Source organism: Stegodyphus dumicola, chromosome 5, assembly GCF_044657685.1.
Source record: "Stegodyphus dumicola isolate Sdum_Otavi_A_Nest chromosome 5, ASM4465768v1".
Taxonomy (NCBI): Eukaryota; Metazoa; Arthropoda; class Arachnida; order Araneae; family Eresidae; genus Stegodyphus; species Stegodyphus dumicola.
The window spans coordinates 128,518,231-128,532,052 of NC_140772.1; the positions used below are offsets into that span (position 1 = coordinate 128,518,231).

Below are 13,822 nucleotides of genomic sequence, written 5' to 3' on the forward strand. Positions count from 1 at the left end.
CAGATAGTTCAATTTTATGCCCTAAGGTGATTCGCGGGCGTTTGGTTTGGTTTATTAGATTAGGGCAAAGCACTCGAGGGCTATATGCCTTAAGGGAGGGATGCCTTTATGGGGGGCTTTATAAGGGAAACTGGCTCGTATACAAGTTACACATGGTGAAAACCACGAAAACACCCATGCAGCCAGCCCGTTCGTGGGATTCGAACCTCGGACCGAACTACCAATGTTCAGCGACGTTACCGCTCGGCCGCTGGTGGCGTTCGCGGGCGGTAATTATGTGAATTAGGATGCTATCATACCGCTCACCCGATGGCAAAAATATAGAAAAGGCAAAGTCAATGGTTAAATTCATTAATTCTAATCAGAATGCAGTAGCAAAGTAAAGCACTGTGGTTTTACATAATTTCTGATTAAGCTATTGAAATCATACAATCTGAAATAATTCTTACATTTAAACTTGTATTCTAAATTAAGATTTAACTTGAAATTAATGTAGATAATTACTGAGAGAATTAAATTTTTGTAGTGTACTTTACGTGAAATGAGATCACTTGGGGTCATGTGATGTGAACTGGCGAATCAGGATATTTTACCATGAAAGCATAGTAAATTCTTAAATTAATGTCTTTTTGGAAATTTATTGGCTTTTTTATAAAATTTTAAATGACATTTAAATGTTTATACCTTTAAAATAAAAAATTCTTAGAACTAACATTTGTCTCTATTTTTTATGTGTATACTGTGTGTTGTCGCCAATAAAGTCTGCTTGGTGAGATTTGCGCTGGCGAAACGGAAAAGTACCAAAATTTGCATTCTATGAAATTGTACATTTTAAATGATAAAATTTTAAAATCTACAATATGAATATTAGAATGTGGTTGGAAAATTACCATAAAATTTCTTGTTTCTACCAAAACGCTTTTAATATTCTGCGATGGAATGGGATAGTTCTTATGAAAATTATATTATGGTACTGGAAATGGCTTCTTGTTTGCTTAGGAATTATAACCAGATAGTGAAGCTCTTACAACAGATTTTATCTGATTAATATAATTTATGCCTTTTTTATAATGAAATGGCTGTTGTATATAATGATTGTAGTTGTTTAAGAGGTATGTTATATTTTCCCATGAAACCATTATGGCATACTAAAATTCATTTGATAAGTTTAATTTTTTTTGGTTGTTGGATATTATATTTCTATGCAAATACATTATGGTTTATTGATGATTATCGTCAAACTCCTAATATTTTTACTCTACTTTCGACCATTTTTGGCTAACAAAAACTGATAACAATGTACACTGCTCAAAAAAAAAAAAAAAAGGGGGGGGGGACAGTCCTATATCTCCCGATCTACTGGGCCGATTGACTAAATTCAAATTGCGTTCTTCATGTCTCGAAAGCGCGACTTAGGATATATATATTAGATTTATATATAGCACTATTCTAACATAGGTATTTTGACACAAAATCGGACTTTTTCTGAAATAACATACCAATTTTTTTACATATTTCGATTCTGCGACTCAAATTACGCCTAAATATGAAATTTTGTAAAATTTGGAGCGAAATTTACGGAGAAATTCAAATTTATGTTGGCACTTTTTTGTCAGTTTGCGCCAAGAATACTTCACTTGGCGAACTTCTTAATATATGGCAACCTAGTTTCCTTTCCCGTGAGAGGAAAAAAAGTCACCATCGTTCCTTTTTTTTCCAAATAATATTCTTTATATTATATTTTTAATTATAACTTATTATTCTAAGTAATTTTTTCTTTTTCAAATTTCATTTTAATTGTTTAAGTTGCACGTTTTTTTTTTTTTTTTTTCGAATAACTGTTTTAAAATTTTCTATTTACCTATTCGAACTGCGTAAATAAAGGTGCAGCGTTTATTTTTTTTCAAATAGTTTTCTTTATATATATTTTTCGTCATAGTTATTATTTTAGGTAATTTTAAAATTTTTATACTTTTATTTTAATTGTTTGTGTTGCATTGTCTCTTCAGATTATTGTTTTAAAATTTTCTATTTATTACTTCGAACTGAGCATTTGAAATATATTTATTAATATCAATTTTCCAGAATTTGATTTTATTTATTTGAACTGCATCCCTCCCTTTAGGCAGATAGCCCTCGTGTGCTTTACCATAAATAAATAATCCAATCCAATCCTTAATTAAATATAATTGATTTGTAACTTCTACTAGAGCTGACGGTAAGAACTGAAGTGCAAATAAATAATATTGTGTGCAATCTTGATTAATATAAAATTAAAAATATTTGCATTCAGGCAGAAAGTTTTTTGAAATATTTACAATTACTTTATAAGAAGGATTTATTAATAACTACTTATTATATTACTGATGATTAGGATTCTGTTCTTGACAATTATATTCTAAATTAGAATTTTAAGAATTATTAGAATTTTAAATTAGAATAATGAAAATATGCTACGCACAAAAATACATTTTAGGATAAAAAATGAGTTGATTTTTTATGTTTTAAAACTTCTTGAATTCATTTAATAAACATCGTATCCTCGTTGTTAATTGAATCCAGAATGTTGGGTATCGTTTATATAATTATTCTTTATTTGTTCACAGAATCTGCTGACTTATCTAGCGATTAATTAGCTTTAGATCATTTCTACATAACCATTGAACTTCCATTAATTCAGTTTCTAGAGGGTTGTATGCTTATATCATAATTTGATTTTATAAAAATGATTATTCATTATAAAAATGATTATAAATAAATCATTATAAAAATGATTATTCTAAATCTTATGTTTCTATAAAAATAAACTGTGCTTTAAAAATATGGATGATAGTACCAGCCGCTCTTTCAGCCACTTCAAAAGCATCAGTTTGTTTAGAAATAAATTGTGCAGTTAATGTCATAAAATTCAAATAAACATCAAACGAAAATTCTCAGTTTTAGACAATTCGATTTAAACGAAGTAAAGTAGCAGACGATAAAACGCCGAAGGTAAATAATTACTCTTTCAAAAATTTACTTTTATTTAAAAAAAAAAAAAAAAAAAAGATAGAAAGAAATTTAAAAAAATAGCTTTTCATATGGTATTAATAAATATTTATTACGCATCATTGAGGGAAAAAATGTTATATAATTAATTCTCTGTAAAATTTTACTTGAAATTTAAGGTTAAAAATAGCTGTGGCAATACAGTGTAACAAAAATCCATAGACCACATTTGGTGTTATTATCGTTAAAAAAAAAAGATGCCAAATTTCAAAACGCGAAAATATGTAAATTCGTGTATATCTTAGAAAATTTTGAATAAAAAAGTCTCATTTTTTGCAGATATGCTTAAAAATATACCTACTTTAAGATGATGGTAAAAAATTTATAGGTTATAATTAAAAATTTTTTTCAAAAAATTTATAAAAATTATTTAAAAACAGAAATTTAAAAAATAAAACACAAAAAATGGGTAAATTTTATTTGGAATGAAGCTAAATTTCGAAATGTGAGAGAAAAAATAAAAAAAGTTTAATAAAAAAAGAGATATAAATAAATATTTGCCAAATTCAATTAACATTGAAGAGCTAAAATTTTAAAAACTACTCATACGATTTTTACAAAACTTGGTATTTTGGCATAATTTGAGTCGTAGAATCAAAATATGAAGAAAAAATTGGTATGTTATTTCAGAAAAAGTCCGATTTTGTGTCAAAATACCTATGTTAGAATAGTGCTATATATAAATCTAATATATATCCTAAGTCGCGCTTTCGAGACATGAAGAACGCAATTTGAATTTCGGGAATCGCCCCAGTAGAATGGGAGATATAGCACTGTCCCATTTTTTTTTTTTTGAGCAGTGTACATTAGCCCCAATAATGGATAAGCATGATATCAAAACGTACTCATAAATTCTTGCCGGTTTCATATAACACTGAGAAATCCGTAATAAACCACTTTTATCTGTTGATTATCTAACCAAATAAATAGCATCTGTTCCTCCCAAATTTCCACAAATAATTTTTCAAGGTATTTTTATATGCTATATCTCTATAGTTTCTGTTGATCATGTAACCTTAAAAGAAATATCTGTTACAATAATTTTTGAAAGGACAATATTTCCATCAACCTTCTTGACTGACAAGAAAATATGTAGATAATGTGTGGAGTTATTATAGCATAGGGAAAACATGACACCAATTTTACAACAAATCTGAAATTTTGTTTTGTGAGTCTTTGGTTAAACTGAATGCTATAATTTATTTAGGATGATATAATTCTTTGGCATAATGTAATTCATATCATCTATGTTGCTACAATTCTGTTTCAATGCAAGACCATCATATCAGTGTAAGATTTCCTATGAGGAGACTTGGTTTCTAATCTTTGTGTAATATAACACGGAGAAGCTCGTACTGTGAATTCGTAAGTATAATTTATTCTTCTATTAGATTGGAATGGACTATATATTTTCATATAGGATGTTTCATATTCAAAGTGTTAGTTCGGTGTTTCATATTCAAAGATGTTGAAGTTCATACAATATAATTAATTAATAGAATTATTACACAGACCTTTTTAATAGACTTATTCTTGAATTTTTGGCTCAGATATAAATTGGCTCAGTTATTAATTAAAAACAGCATTAGAAAAGCAAAACTGATTAAAAGAACACTTCAGTTAGTTTTAAAATTGATATATTTAAATGCTTTTGTTCATATAAAAACAACAATAAACACATTTCATGTTTTGAGTATGCTCCTGCCAGATTGGTAGAAGCCTGGTGATCCTGTTATGAACAAATCTTAACAGCTAAAGATATAACATGTGAATATAGAATCTAAAGGAAAGGTAAGGTTAGATTAGGGTATTTGAATATGGCTAAGCACATTGGTTATCAGCCTGAAGAAGAATGCCTTTATGAAGAACTTTATAGGGAAAACTGGTTCGTATTCACAAAACACATGCAAGAAAATAAAAACTGCACAGCCAGCTTGTTCACCAGGATTTGAGCTGAGATTAAACTACCAGTATATAATTGTTTAAACCACTTGTAGGACAAACCTAAAGAAAATGCTTGTAATATCATGTAATCAAAAGTTAACTACATGTTATATGCCAGGATTGCTTTCTCAAGTACTGAGATAGGCAATACTTAATCTAATTTTTTTTTTGAAATGTTTGGTTATGTTATTATTCATTGCATGTATTTTCTATAATACATACAGAATATTGCCATTTTGGTTAATCTTTGGATTATGGTAACTCGGCGATTTTTTTGGCGAAAATTTGGTGACCAACCCTGCTACAGCAACCTGCTAGTTTTTTTTGGGGGGGGGATGCCATTTTGTTTTCACGAAGTAAAGGCATGTTTTTTTACTCAACATTTTATTCCAACAATTTGCTAGCCGAACTACGCTTATGCTAGAATTTTTATGGAACAAAAGTGCTTAATCATTACAAAGATTAGGTGCGAAATTCGGAGAAAGTGCAGAATCGCCCACTGCTTGCCGCGTTTTTAAGAATTGCACATACACGGTATCATCCATGTAAACGTCGACCTATTTTCACTTAAAAAAAACATCTCAGAATTGCACAAAAATGGCATTGCGCACACTCTTGACTTCATCCATGTACACTGCTAAAGTCCTAGCTAGTAACCTTTATCGCCTTACCAAAATGTCGCCAAACTACCTGTTACCATATTCCAAAGATTAGCCAATATTTCTATAACAAGTGTCGGTAAAATCCTAGTATATGGTGCAGCCTTGGTGCTATTTTGAAAATTATCACCAACACCAAAAATTATCCAAAGAACGTCTACATATACTATGTGTGTATATTCATAGTATATACACTATACTATGTATCTTGAATGACCCGTTGACTACTCATCGTATATGTCTCGTTTTTACTGCTCACCATAAAGTCGAAAAAAGTTGCCAAATCCCGTGTACACCGGATACTAGGATTAAACCCAAGTGTCTTTTTTTCATTTTTAAAGGCTTTGCTTGTTGATAATCTCAAAATTGCATTTGATTAGTGCTATCATGTGTATAATAAATACAATAGATGCATATAATAGATCAATATATTTTTAGTATACATATAATGATTCAATATCATTTTTATGGGAAAAAAAAGACACTTTTGACTGCACAGATTTTCTGGAAATCCCAAATAAACCACATATGAAATCATTTGTTTACAATCAGTGAACGTTAAAATCAGCTACCTGTCACAATACAATAAAACAGCGACACAATTTCCTACAACAGCCAGCAGTTCCTCCTTTACATGAACAAGAATTTTTTTTTTAAATTTTCATTTGTCCTTTTTGAACAATGAAATGTCCTTCGATTTCATGCGATCAGGACGCTATAGAACTTATCCTTAAATAGAAAGCCAAAACTTGTACATTGGATTTCAAGTAAAATTCCGTGCATTACCAAATGATCAGCTTTTTAAAATGCTCTCTGCTTTAGTCAAAGAATCTCTAAGGATCCTTTCCGGAAGAAAACCCTTTACGCCTCCTTGAACAAAATACAGCAAACTACAGAGTTTTATACCCATACTCAAGGCCTGCCAGACTGAACGAAATTCCGGTTCCCAGTTTTCAGTGGCTTTCGCAAAATTAATCACTAGGTGGCGCTCGCATTCTGCTACAATTTTTCTATACGCTCACTATTTGTAACGTGGTTCGTTATTAACAAAAAGTGTATTTTATGGCTAGCTGCTGTATATTTAATGGATATACTTAACGAGCTTGGGTTTTTTGCGTAACTTTATATGCATATAGGTTTAAAATTGTGTATATACATCATTGAACTCAGTTCTGAAATTCCTCATTCTGCTTATTTAATTCTGAAATCTTTGTGCATCTAATGCTGTTATTTTCAAAACTTTGTTTGTAACTTTCTTCTGATTAATCTGGAATGGGAATAATACACATGGATTTATGTCAGCTAGTTACATGTAGGTAATGTATCAAGATGGCACTCATGTATATGTGTGCTTAATAGTGATAATATTGTTTTGTGAAATTCAGTAATTTTATTTCATGTATACATTTTTCTTGATAATGAACTATATCAGTATCTCACGCTGCCAGCCATAAAATTTTGTACACATGTCATTCTGATTAATGTTGTATGTGTGTAAAAATGTCTAGCTGCTGTATATGTAAGGACTATACTTAATAAGCTTGTTTTTTTTTTTTTTTTTTTGCCTAACTTTATATGCATATAGGCTTAAAATTTTGTATATACCTGTCATTTTATTTCATGTATACATTATTCTTGATAATGAACTATATCAGTATCTCACGCTGCCAGCCATAAAATTTTGTACACATGTCATTCTGATTAATGTTGTATATGTGTAAAAAATGTCTAGCTGCTGTATATTTAAGGGCTATACTTAATAAGCTTGTTTTTTTGCCTAACTTTATATGCATATAGGTTTAAAATTGTGTATATACCTCATCGAACTCAGTTCTGAAATTACTCATTCTGCTTATTTAATTATGAAATCTTTCTGCATCTAATGCTGTTATTTTCAAAACTTTGTGTGGAATTTATTATTATCTTATTATTATACTATTAATCATCTTCTGATTAATCTGGAATGGGAATGCTACACATGGATTTATGTCATGTAGGTAATGTATCAAGATGGCACTTATGTGTATGTGTGCTTAATAGTGATAATATTGTTTTGTGAAATTCAGTAATTTTATTTCATGTATACATTATTCTTGATAATGAACTATATCAGTATCTCACGCTGCCAGCGTGTAAATAAATAAATTTTGTAAATAAAATTTTGTACACATGTCATTCTGATAAATGTTGTATGTGTGTAAAAATGTCTACCTGCTGTATATTTAAGTGATGCATTTAATAAGCTTGTTTTTTTGCCTAACTTTAAATGCATATATATCTAAAATTGTGTATATACCTCATTCTACTTAGCATTGTGGGCATGTGTGATGGATATATTATTTATATTCAGCCATTCCAAGTTTTCAAATTTTATCCTTGATATACAGAACTGAACTTTTCTTAAGTATATATTGTGATTATGAGAGTTATTTTTTTGTGTGCTGTTAAAATATATTTTATAATGCCTGTGTCTCTTTTATTTATAACAAACAGATTGATTTGATCAATAGCTTTATCAAAAATGTCATTATTTTCATTTGAAAAATTGAAGTTTCTCTAACACTGAAAATGTAAATTGATGCAGTGCACTTAATTCAGTTACTAGTTTCTTAATGTTAACATCAATGAAATTTAGAATACAAATGAAAGTGAAGAGAAACACACCTGTGTAATATTAAAATTAGTCAAAAAAGCAACTTTGGGTTTGAGTTTCATTCAAAATCTATGCCACAGTAAGACCCCCCCCCTTTCTTTTTTTGACTAATAATTTTATAATGTCTTTGAATATCTGCAATGCAAATACTGCACAGAGATAAAAATCTGCATTATTTAAACTTTTATTGTTTAAGATTTCCTAAAAACAGGTATTTAATAATTAAAAAAAAATCTTCAGTATGTAAAATTTAATCTCTTTAAGTAATATTCTTACTTTAATCTCTTTAAGTAATATTTTTACTCCAATGTCGTGGAAACAGATATACAAATTTTAGATCATGGTGTATTAATATGTTAATTACATCTTTGATAGGGGATACTAAATTAATTTTTGGCCCAGTACAGCCGATAGAAATATTTTGAAAATTTTTCACTGAAATAGTACATGATCTGAAGCTATCTGTTAACTTCTTACTATATACATAATTAAAAAATAAGGTGTATACTCTGAATTACCTTTAAATTAGAATAAGTAGTTGTAATGCGTACAATTCAGAATAGCGCATGTCTAGATCAAAGCAGGAATTAAAACCGAGATTAAAATCGAGCTGGTGTTTATGTGTGAAAAAAAAGGTGAGATAGCTTAAAATTCTATGCTTTCCTTCTAATTAAAATATTTTTACTAATAAGAAATCAACAATTTCTGACTACTATGGATTAATCGTTTTTAAACTTTGCATATAACAAGACAGAATTCGTTTTTGGTACTTTTCCGATCTTTGTAAACATCGCAAAATGTAGCAGAATTGCAGCGCCATCTTACGATCAGTAGGAATATCACTCAGGCAACCGAAAACACAAAAGAATATTTTCACACTGGCAGGCCTTGAGTATAAGTTGGCCTTGCCTAAGGCTCCTCTAAACCAGGCTGAATCACCAACTTTTCTCTCTTGGCGAGGGAGGGAACGCGCTACCAATTTTGGCGCGTTTATCGCACACACTGGCTGAATGTCTGCTGTTTTTTTAAAGATTTATTTTATAAACGCGCGGCATTCAGCGCACATAAACTTTTCGGATAATTTATTAATTCTCGAATAGTATATAGACGTTTTCACTTAAATAAAAATTTCGCGTATATTTTGTAAACATATTCAAAATAACTTATTCTTTAGATGTTTTAGTTTTGTTAGCAGACTAAAATAAATAAGATATGAATAAAAACTTTCAATAGTGTCAAATGGGGAAATAGTTAAAGCATAGAGTGTGCAAATAAATTTATCTTAATGACATTTTAACAAAAATTTCCATAAAAACACTGTAAATTCATACTAAAAAAATAACTTAAGAATATGTTGTCATTTTAGTCTGAGGTATATGGAAATAATTGTGCAAGACTGAAGAAACACTTTCTTTTAAATGTGTGAAATATTTCATAACATATATGGAAGAAGAAAGTACAGCATTCTGTGTTTTGGATGATTTTCACCAAATGTAATATAAATACGAACTAGAAACCGTAATAAAAAGTCCTTCCTCTCCAATCAGATCACCTTTGTGTTGCATTGTATTTGTAATACTTCTAAAAATGCAATTTTTACCTAAATTAAAAAACAGTTATTCCATAAAAGATAATAAATTTGAACATATATAGAATGAATTTTGTAATTTATGTTACAAAATAAGTCATAGTTTATATATTTTATACTAATAATTTAGATAAAACCTGTCCAATTTAAGAATGTGTGTTAACCACATTCTTAAATTGTAAAAGGACGACCCCACGTAATTCATTTCAAAGCATAAAAGAAAGCTTATTTTCTATTTTACACAGCAACAGCATTTTCATGCAGTCAAGGTTTTTTAATTGCTAGTTATTATACATAATACTTAATTTTTAATTTAATAATTATTAGAAAGCATAACTAAGAAACTTCTTTTTAAAGCACCACAGTGATTGCAAAGAATGTCGTTAAATTTACAAAAGTATTGAAGATATATTGAACAGCATTATAACAAGAAACTACTGTACAAAATATGTAAATTTAGCATAATTTCTTTTTTAGTATTTGCATAGTTTCCTCCAAATGAACCTTAATGGGAAGTTATCTTGCGAAAATTTAAAAGTATTAAAATGGCCTCTATTTAAGATGTAACTGCATTTATAATTATTTTGTAATTGTGAATAGATTATATTATTGCAATTAGATTATGCACTTACATAATTGCATAAAGTAATGAAATTAAGAGTTCCCAGATACAATGTAATATAATTACAATGCAATTATCTAAATTGTAATTATAATCACTTATTTAATACCACAATATTATTACAATCACAATGTAATTTAAATTGGGTACTATATTTGTATACCCTCCACTCAAAAGGAGGTACTGATAAGCCTGGAAGTTATTATCAACTAAAAGCCTGTTCAGGACAGTTTGATGACAATTTCCACCGGGTGAAAAGTACATTCTTAAGCCCAGGCAAATCATGACAATAAAAATCATTTAGTCTCATGATTCACTATATTTCAAACCCTAAATTTGAATTCTGCACCAAATTATTTACCTATATTTTAACATACTTTATGAATTATTAGAAGCAAATATCTTCTAAAAATAACTGTAAAATATTTGTATCCATTAATTGATTCAGATACACACTTTTATTATTTAAGTATACCAAAATAACAGTTTCATGTTCCTGAAATACAAAAATTATGAAAAAAGTTAAAAGTAATATTCTTAGAAGCATGATATTAGTCACCAGCTGCAAAATAGTTAATTTTTTGCCCTAAATACAAGTTTATTACACAGTAGTCAAACATGTAACTTAATAACATGTTATATAAAAAATTAATGATAATAAGTTTATCAGAAATGAATTAATTCTGAAAATAAACTTTCTGCATTTGAAAATTTTCTACACCTGAGGGGAGAAAGAGATCTAGTAAAATTAGATTTATTGTAACTTCAGTTGGACCAAATACCTTCTCTCTCTATATATGCATCACTAAAGAAATAAATAAAATTATCATGCTTAAAAAACAGATGTACCATACCAGTTTTTTTCCCCTTGTTACCCTTTACATTGAGAAATAACAAACAGTACAATGCTGAAAAATACTATCCTTGAAATTTTGTTTAAATGAAGAAACACAGGCACTATCTTTTTATTTAAGCATTACACTTCAAAAACATATACACATACCAATTTATTTTCACTAGCCTTTATACTGATAACATGCCATATAAAAATGAAAAGAATTATCCTTGAAATTTAGATAAAATGAAGTAACACAATGGGAAAATTTATGCACACGGACATCAGTTACAGATGGTGGTGGATTTGGAATGCTAAAGAGTGTTGGTACTGCAGTTTTTCTTAGTTTTTTTCTATCTTTGCATAGTGACTCAAATTGAGATTCCTCAAAATGATCCTGTAAATACATAAAGTAATAAAAAAAAAGTATACAAAATAAATAAAAGTACAAAAAACAAACCACACAGTGAGGTTGTGTCAAAGGCAGCAAGCATGAACTGTAAGTAAGTATAGGCAATAAATAAATATGCAGGTAATTAAATTAGGCCCAGTATTATAAAAAACTGAAACAATAAACAAACCATGTCTAACATATCAGCAGCAGCATCTTGTAAGCTTGGGCAGAATTTAATTATCCAATATTTATTTTTTGCCTATAATTTAAAGTGTTCTTTAGAACATTATCCAAAAATTAAATGAAGTAGTATTTTGCTATAACATTAAAAACAACTAAAATAAAACTTTATATTTCTTGCTATAGTGCTCTTACAATAGATAAGAAAATAAGAGTTCACTTCACCCAACTTTTAAGATACTAGGCCGATAAATACATTTATAATTACAGCAGACTATGATTCTTGTTATAATTGTAGTAATGTTTATTGCTCTAATTGAAATATTTAATTTTTAATTCTCTAATCATTCAAAACATAGCCCTAATTTCGGAGCACAGTGCCAACATGCATTTTAAAAAGCAGTTTAAACAACAATTTTTTAAATTACACCGGCACAGACATATCCAATTAAAGTTATTAAAAACTCTAGAACGTAGTTCAGTAGCTTTCTGAATTTGTAGGCAATTTTTTATTTAGAGATGACAACACAAAATAACGCTTCAGAAAATATTATTTATCATGTATAAAAATCTGTTTTGTAACACAGATCAGTAATAACTGTTTATCAATGTCATGAGGATTTAATTTGACGAGATCACATTCTTTAGAAGTATCAAATTCATGAAAGGATTTTGGCTTGGCCTTTGAAATTCATCATTACAGGCAGATTTATTTGATTGTTATGCATGCATTAAACACTACACATGCATTAAAAACACTACAATTATTTTTGAAAAATACACATGCAGTTTCACAAGTTTTCTGTGCTTATTTGAAAGTTCTGCATTCATTTCTAAATCTTTACTCCATTGCCAAATTGTATAATACTGGATTATAACTATATGGTACTTGCAATTATTGATTAGATTATATATATTTTGTCTCATACTATTCAATTTATTCTACTGACATCAGATGTCAATGTCAAAATTCTGGAAGTTATTTTAACCAAGAAACAGTAGTGGGCACCGTGCATAAACAACTCATCTAACTTTTTAACAACAGTGATTATAAAATAAAGAAAAAAATTATATATCATTCCAACGATATTGCAACTATAGTATAATGTTACATATATCTTTAGCAAACATTCAGATTTTATCTTGACTTTCCAAATTATTATTTATTTTTTAATAAATTTCAATATGCTAATGATTTTCATGTTACATTAGTATAAATTCCACAATTAGCACAGGAAAACAAAATCTGCGCTTTATATTAGAAGAGAAATTTCTTTTCCACATTCAAAACATCCACATTGGCGATGTTTGGCGACGGGTACATTAACCCTAGACTAATTTAATTATAGCTATTATTACAGAAATTAGCAGATACTCAGGTTATTGTACACAAGAATTTCACTTTACTTGCAGATTATAAACATCAGAGAAGATATAAACTCTAAATGAAGGCGTAATTAACATTATACTTACTAAGCAAAGTTCAGCGCCTGGACCAGGTTTCCAATTGTCTCTTCGGCAATTATTTACCCATATTTTTCTCCTTTCTTCATTTTTAGGAAATTATACCAATGTATGACCTTTCCGTGAATGATTTGAACAATTAATAGCTGCACATCCGCCCATTTTACACAAAAAAACACAAAAAATTGTTGCACCGTAACTACACAGCCGCCATTAAATCTCCCACTTGGGATCGCGAATGCCTGATGATTCAGCCTGGTATATAGGAGCCTTAGCCTTGCCCATACTAATGTGTGAAAGCGCCATCTATAGGTGAATTGAATCGCGGATAATGTGAATGAGAATTTTGAGATAAAATTAAATGACTAGAATATTTCTAAAAGAACTCAAGAGCTAAGTAAAAAGTATTGAATAAATTATTAGTAATTCTTTTAC

At 29.0% G+C, this 13,822-nt stretch overlaps 1 long non-coding RNA gene across 1 annotated transcript; it reads right to left on the reverse strand.

Moving 5' to 3' along the window:
* Positions 1-11,502: 11,502 nt before the first annotated feature.
* LOC146997229 (uncharacterized) lies at positions 11,503-13,650 on the reverse strand. Its single transcript, XR_015041224.1, has 2 exons — positions 13,397-13,650; positions 11,503-11,746 (listed from the first exon to the last, which is right to left on the reverse strand). It is a non-coding gene; the product is annotated as an uncharacterized LOC146997229 (long non-coding RNA).
* Positions 13,651-13,822: the final 172 nt, after the last annotated feature.